Source organism: Ursus americanus, unplaced genomic scaffold (assembly GCF_024610735.1).
Source record: "Ursus americanus isolate L20-20 unplaced genomic scaffold, mUrsAme1.1.p SCAF_290, whole genome shotgun sequence".
In the NCBI taxonomy this organism is placed as follows: Eukaryota; Metazoa; Chordata; class Mammalia; order Carnivora; family Ursidae; genus Ursus; species Ursus americanus.
Genome location: NW_028273872.1, coordinates 1 through 6,603, shown reverse-complemented (window position 1 = coordinate 6,603; position 6,603 = coordinate 1). Strand labels below are relative to the sequence as shown.

Sequence of the window (6,603 nt, the reverse complement as noted above, 5' to 3'; positions counted from 1 at the left end):
TTTGTGCTTTTCTAATGAAGCCAAAATGAGAAAACTAGTCTTCATTTAGACTTAAACCTTAAAAACAAATTATTTCTGATCAAATTATTTCAAATAAAATCATTTCTGCCACCTAGGAAAGATTTAAATGGCAAGATTTCTGATTCCTAAAGGTAACTATAAAATCCAAAAAACTTCTTAAAAAGAGTGGAACTGATAGAGTAGGGTATTAGATACAAAGTACAGAAGAGAAACTGAACTGGAGGTGAAAAATTAAGATTATAAATTTATGAATTATTTATAAAACCAGGAAATCAGACTCTGCTAGCCTACAAGTAGGTTTAGAGTAAGAGGAATAGCCAGAGGGACACCTGTGTGGCTGTCGGTTAAGCTTCTGCCTTCAGCTCAGGTCATGATCTCAGGGTCCTGGGATCAAGCCCCACATAGGCTCTCTGCTCAGTGGGGAGTCTGCTTCTACTTCTCACTCTCCCTCTGTGCCTTCTCTCTCTCTCTCAAATAAATAAATAAAATCTTAAAAAAAAAAAAAAAGCATAACCAGAACCCCAAAGAACATCAATGTCTATCGTGCTGGTAAATGTCTTTTGAATTAACCCTACTTTTATTAATGAATGCCAACATTTTAAGAATATTTGGAGCCCCTGGTTCTTCTATCTGTTGGGCTTAATGCCCTAAAATTTCTATTAAAAAAAAAAAAAACTTACCTGGACTCTAATTCTGCTGTATTTTTCAATTACCAAAGCAAAGTTGTGAAATGTCCAAAATTTCTTTCTTGCTGACTTATTGAGAGTGAGCTTGTTTTTCACTGCAGGTGATTTGATTTTTACATTACTAATAGCCTGCTTTTATAACTGTGGGTATTTTGTTAGTTTTGAATTATTCTAAATGATCTGTGCAACAAAAGCAAAACTTGGACAGCTGCATACCCTCATAGGACAAAACTGGCTACAAGAATGAATGACCTTCCAATAGATACTTTGGGCCAGTTCTGCTTTTGAGAATGCATTTCCATACAGAATGTGTGTCACTGAATTCAGTTAACAAAAGGAGAGAATTATACAAAGTAGTAGACAAGAAAGTTTAACTATCAGTCAACATGAGAATTCTAAAATCACCGAGGGAAAGCCGAGAACAAAAATCTAAATAGCAAGCTTTGTACATTCATTTCTTTAGTTTTTAGTTACAGTTAGTCGTGCTGGCTTCTGCAGCACAGACACTAAAATTGGAATGATACAGAGAAGGTTCATGTGACCCCTGTGTGAGGATGACATGTAAATTCATAAAGTGTTCCATATTTAGTTAGTCATATACTTTCCAATTATGTATATATGTAGACATTACACATTTAATGATTTCTTTTATTTATATATTGTTTTGCAAAATGCAAAGCACATTCAAGATTTTATTTATTTATTTGACAGAGAGACAGCCAGCGAGAGAGGGAGCACAAGCAGGGGGAGTGGAAGAGGAAGAAGCAGGCTTCCAGCAGAGAAGCCTGATGCGGGGCTCGATCCCTGGGATCCAGGATCACATCCTGAGCCGAAGGCAGACGCTTAACGACTGCGCCACCCAGGCGCCCCTGCATAGCACATTCAAAAAGGACTTGGCAGAGTATTTGTCACAGAGGAAGAACAGATCAGTCTTAGATGTTTCTCGTTAAGCTCTTGGCATGCATTGTCTCATTTTGTACTCACCACCCTATGAGGACATGCTACTAGTGCTGCTATTCTAAGGGAGGAAATGAAAGATTTAAAAACCTAAATAATTTTTTATTGAAGTATGATTGAAATAAAATTCTCTATTAGTTACAGGTGTACATCGTACTTATTCTGCATTTTTACACATTACAAAATTATTCCCATGATAAGTCTAGTTACCATCTGTCACCATATAAAATTATTATAATATTGTTGACTATATTCCCTATGCTGTACATTACAACCCCATGACTCATTTATTTTATAACTTGAAGTTTGTTCTTTGGTCACACATTCCTACTAGACCTGACAATTCCTTTAATGTCTTGTGATGCCAGATGTCTCTTCATTAGCTTATCTCAATCTACTATAGTCTTTATCTGACTCTCCTTCCTCCTAAGGGGGCATGGTCCCTTTTGGAGCAAAATTTATTCCTGGGTAAGAATATATATAAGCTAAAGAATAGGTAAGCATGGCTGTTTATGGGCCATATATGTGTCTGTTTCGGACATGATTATGTCTCGATAGGAGATTAAAAATGTGCAAGTGATAGGTGAAATAATTAAAGTATAGGGTTTTTATCAGCATCCAATAAGTAGAAGACTAAAAATGCAAATAGGGGTTGATTGGATTCTAATCAATTCTTCCTGAGAAATAGTATGTCCCAAGTTTTAATGACCATTCGGATTAAAGTTAGACATTCCCATAATCTTATGAAATCACTTCCTGTTCTAGCAGCCATTTCCATAAATGCCAATATTTATGTTTCCAGTATTAAAAAAAAAAATCACAACCTTCTTAGTGTACTCAAATTTAGTACCAGATTGCCAACTGAAACCCTGAAATAGTACCTGGCCACCTACCTTTATTCGTAGACCAATAAAATCTAGAGCCTTAAAAATGCCATCACCTTGTTTGACTGCACTGAACTGTGAAACCTGGAAGGATGTAGAAACCAGAACAGGCTGCTAAGATGAAGTCATCTTGCTAAAGGGACAATTTGTAACGGGGCATTGTGCTGACAGGTCTGCAAGCCTATAGTCTAAAGTCAGTGTGTACGTTTGAGCTCAAAATAGACCTTGTGTGTGACAAAAACAGCATTATTCTCAACAGTTGAGGGAACTTGATGGATATTGCTTCTCCAAACACTGGAAAATTAAAATTGAGGCCCTCTGGGGAGGTCTATTCATGTACCATGCTCTGGTTTCTTAAAGAAATGACGGTGTCTATAGAAAGAATGGTCTACACATGCTCACTGAACATGAAGGACCATCTCTGTCTCTATTTTCCAAATTAAACAAATGATTATATATCTACATATATAGTCTGACATCGGTTTTCTTGTGTCCTAATCATTAAAAGGTTTATCTCAGTTTAAACTCTAAACCATACTTCATAATGCATTGCTTGTAGTGAAAAAAATTAAAATGATATTAAATAGCATTGCCCCAAAAGTCTGGGTGGAATTGTTTATCTAGAACCTGATCCTTTGTTGACAGAAATGGCATCGTATAGGGAGTAGTTCCAGGAGACATAAAAGTTTCTTCTTTTTGCACTGCATACTTTATGCTCTTACGTGTAATCTGCATGGTCAACATAAGCAGATTTTCGCTTTGATTTTTTTAACTGTCAAACAGAAATATGCACGTGCAAAAAACATCTTTCATTTTCAAATATTTGTCTATCGTAGATTTCCAGATGCCTCAAAATTAGACATGCTCCATGTTAATTTATAGATCAGACAGTTCTCTCCAGTAAAAGCGGAATTTATTTTCCTCAGTGGAAAGGATTTGTCCTGACAGTCTTCAGCAGCCATCTTGGGTGAATGAAAATCATAGAATAACTGTAGTCCTACCTCTGCCAAGTTTGTTCATCCTTCTAGATCAGTTTTCCCATCTGAAAGATGAAGGGCTTCAAGTCCATAGCAATAGTTAATATTTACTGAGAACTTGCTTTGGGTCAAGCACAAGAGCTCTACAAGGTCACGCCTAATATTAACTGCATTATGTGAATGAGGAAAATTGAGACACAGAAAGATGAAATAACTCTCATAAGTAATAAGAGAGAAAGCCTGAATTTGAACCAAGACACTGGCTCCATAGTCCATACAAAACCACAACTCATTCTGCCTTCCCAAAGTATTTTCTAGCTGTGAACAAAATGAATGGTTCTACATTTTGCCTTGTTATAGTTTGCTGTTTAAATCTTTGTGCTTGAATTAGGATTATGTTTTCCCACATTTTTTATAGTAAACAGTCTATTAAAGAGTAGGCATGTATGTAGGATCATATTAAGCACTGTGATGTCAAATTAAAGACAGATTTTTTTTTTCTTTTCCTTAGTCCTTTTGAAAATGAAGAACTGACCTATTTCCTATACTCACAACTAACCAAAGAGAAAGAACCTAATAGTCATAAAAAAGAAAATAATGTCTGGAAAAAAATGAAAAAATAAGATGGCCTTTTTCCACATCCAAGTAACAGGCGTATTAGAAAATAAATTACTTTCTTTCAACTTGCCTAGTTCAGCATTGGGAGATACAGAAGCCAAACTTTCTGATAATTTTCAACCTTGTATCTAATAGAGGCAAATTCTAACTGTATATATATATATATGGATAGATATAATTAATTTTATGGAATCAAGTCATGTGGAATAGACAAATAGTTAGTAATTTAGATGGCTCCAAGAGCTCTGAAGTACCCCAAATCTCACACTAAATTAAAAACACTTCTTCAGTTGAAATGGAAACACTGGCTGGACCTAACTACACCCTAATAAAACCAAACAATTATTCTGAACTCTAGTTCTGAAAAGCAAAATTATCAGCTGTTATTTGGTTTAAAGAAAAGTTTTAAATTTGACCAAATTAACATATATTTTTTCCTGCCTTTTGCCAGCTCTAAATGGAGAACCCCAACCCATTTCATAAGATGTTCAGTATGTTCCCAAATACATCCTAACAGAAAAGAAAATTACAGGCCAGTATCCCAAATGAAGATGCAAAAATCTTCAACAAAATATTAGCAAACTGAATTCAATAATACATTAAAAGAATCCTAGAGCAGAATCAAACAGGATTTATCCCTGGGATTCAAGGATGGTTCAACATCTGCTAATCAATCAATGTCATACATCATGGTAACAAAATGAAGGATAGAAGTCACGGTCATTTCAATAGATGTAGAAAAAACATTTGAGAAAATTCAACATCCATTCATAATAACTCTGCGAACTAGGAATAGAGGGAATCTACCTCAACATAATAGACGCCATACATGACAAACCCACAGCTAACATTATACTCAACAGTGAAAAGCCAAGAACTTTTCCTTTAAGATCAGAAACAAGACAAGAATGCTCACTCTTACCACTTTTATATACTACTAGAAGTGCTAGCCAGAGCAATTAGACAGAAAAAATAAATAAAAGACATACAAATTAGAAAGGAAGAAGAAAATTGTCACTATTTGCAGATGACATGATATTACATGTAGAAAACCCTAAAGACTCTACCAAAAAATCTATTAGAACTAGTTAGCAAATTCAGTAAATTCACAGGATTTAAAATCAATATACAAAAATCATTTGTGTTTATATATGTCAATAATGAACTGTAAGAAAGGGGAATTAAGAAAACAATCTCATCTACAATTACATCACAAAAAATAAAATACTTAGAAATAAATTTAACCAATGAGGTAAAATATCTGTATATTAAAAACTGTAAGATAGTGATAAAATAAATCGAAGAAAACACAAACAGCAAAAAAATGGAAAGACATTTCACACTCATGGATTAGAATTAATATTGTTAAATGTCCATACCACCCAAAGCAATCTACAGATTCATTGTAAACTCTACCAAAATTCCAATGGCATCTGAAAGACTAAACAATCCTAAATTTGGTATAGAACCAAAAAGGACCCTGAAATACCCAAAGCAATCTTGAGAAAGAAGAACAAAGCTGGAGGCATCACACCTCCTGATTTCAATCTATACTATAAAGCTATATCAAAAGAGTATGACACTGCCATACAAACAGACACAGAGATCAAAGGAACAGACTAGAGATCCCAGAAATAAACCCATGCAAACATGGTCAGTTAATTTATGACAAGGGAGTCAAGAATGTGTAACGGGGAAAGAATTGTCTTCTCAACAAATGGTGTTGGGAAAACTGGACAGGCACATGTCAAAGAATGAAACTGAACAAAAATCAACTCAAAATGGATTAAAGACTTGAATATAAAATCTGAAGCCATAAAACTCCTAGAAGAAAACATGGGAGTTAAGCTCCTTGACATTGGTCTTGGCAATGAGTTTTTGGATTTGTCACCAAAAGCAAAGACATCAAAACCAAAAATTAACAAGTAGGACTACTTCAAATTAAAATGCTTCTGCACAGCAAAGGAAACCATCGACAAAAATCAAAAGGTAATCAATAGAATGGGAGAAAATATTTGCAAATCATATATCTGATAAGGGGTTAATATCCAAAATATGTATAGAACTCATATAACACAATAGTGCAAAAAATATTTTTAAATGGGCAGAGGAGCTGATATACATTTTTGCAAAGATATATCCACACAAACACACATATATATATACATATGTAAGTCAGAGAAAAACGAATACTGTATAATCTCACTTATATATGGAATCTAAAAAAACTCAAAAACAGAGAACAGTTTGGTGGTTGCTAGAGGCAGGCAATGGGGCCTGGGGAAATGGGTGAAGGTGGTCAAAATGTACAAACTGTCACTTATAAAATAAATAAGTTCTGGGCATGTAATGTGCAGCATGGTAACTATAGTTAACAATATTGCATTTTGTATCTGAAAGTTGCTAAAAGAGTAGAGCTTAAAAGTTCTCATTGCAAGAAGAAATAATTGTAACTATATG

At 34.5% G+C, this 6,603-nt stretch overlaps 1 non-coding gene across 1 annotated transcript; it reads left to right on the top strand.

Annotated features, from left to right (window-relative positions):
- Positions 1-1,189: 1,189 nt before the first annotated feature.
- On the top strand, positions 1,190-1,296 carry LOC123800503 (U6 spliceosomal RNA). Its single transcript, XR_006781932.1, has one exon. It is a non-coding gene; the product is annotated as a U6 spliceosomal RNA (small nuclear RNA).
- Positions 1,297-6,603: the final 5,307 nt, after the last annotated feature.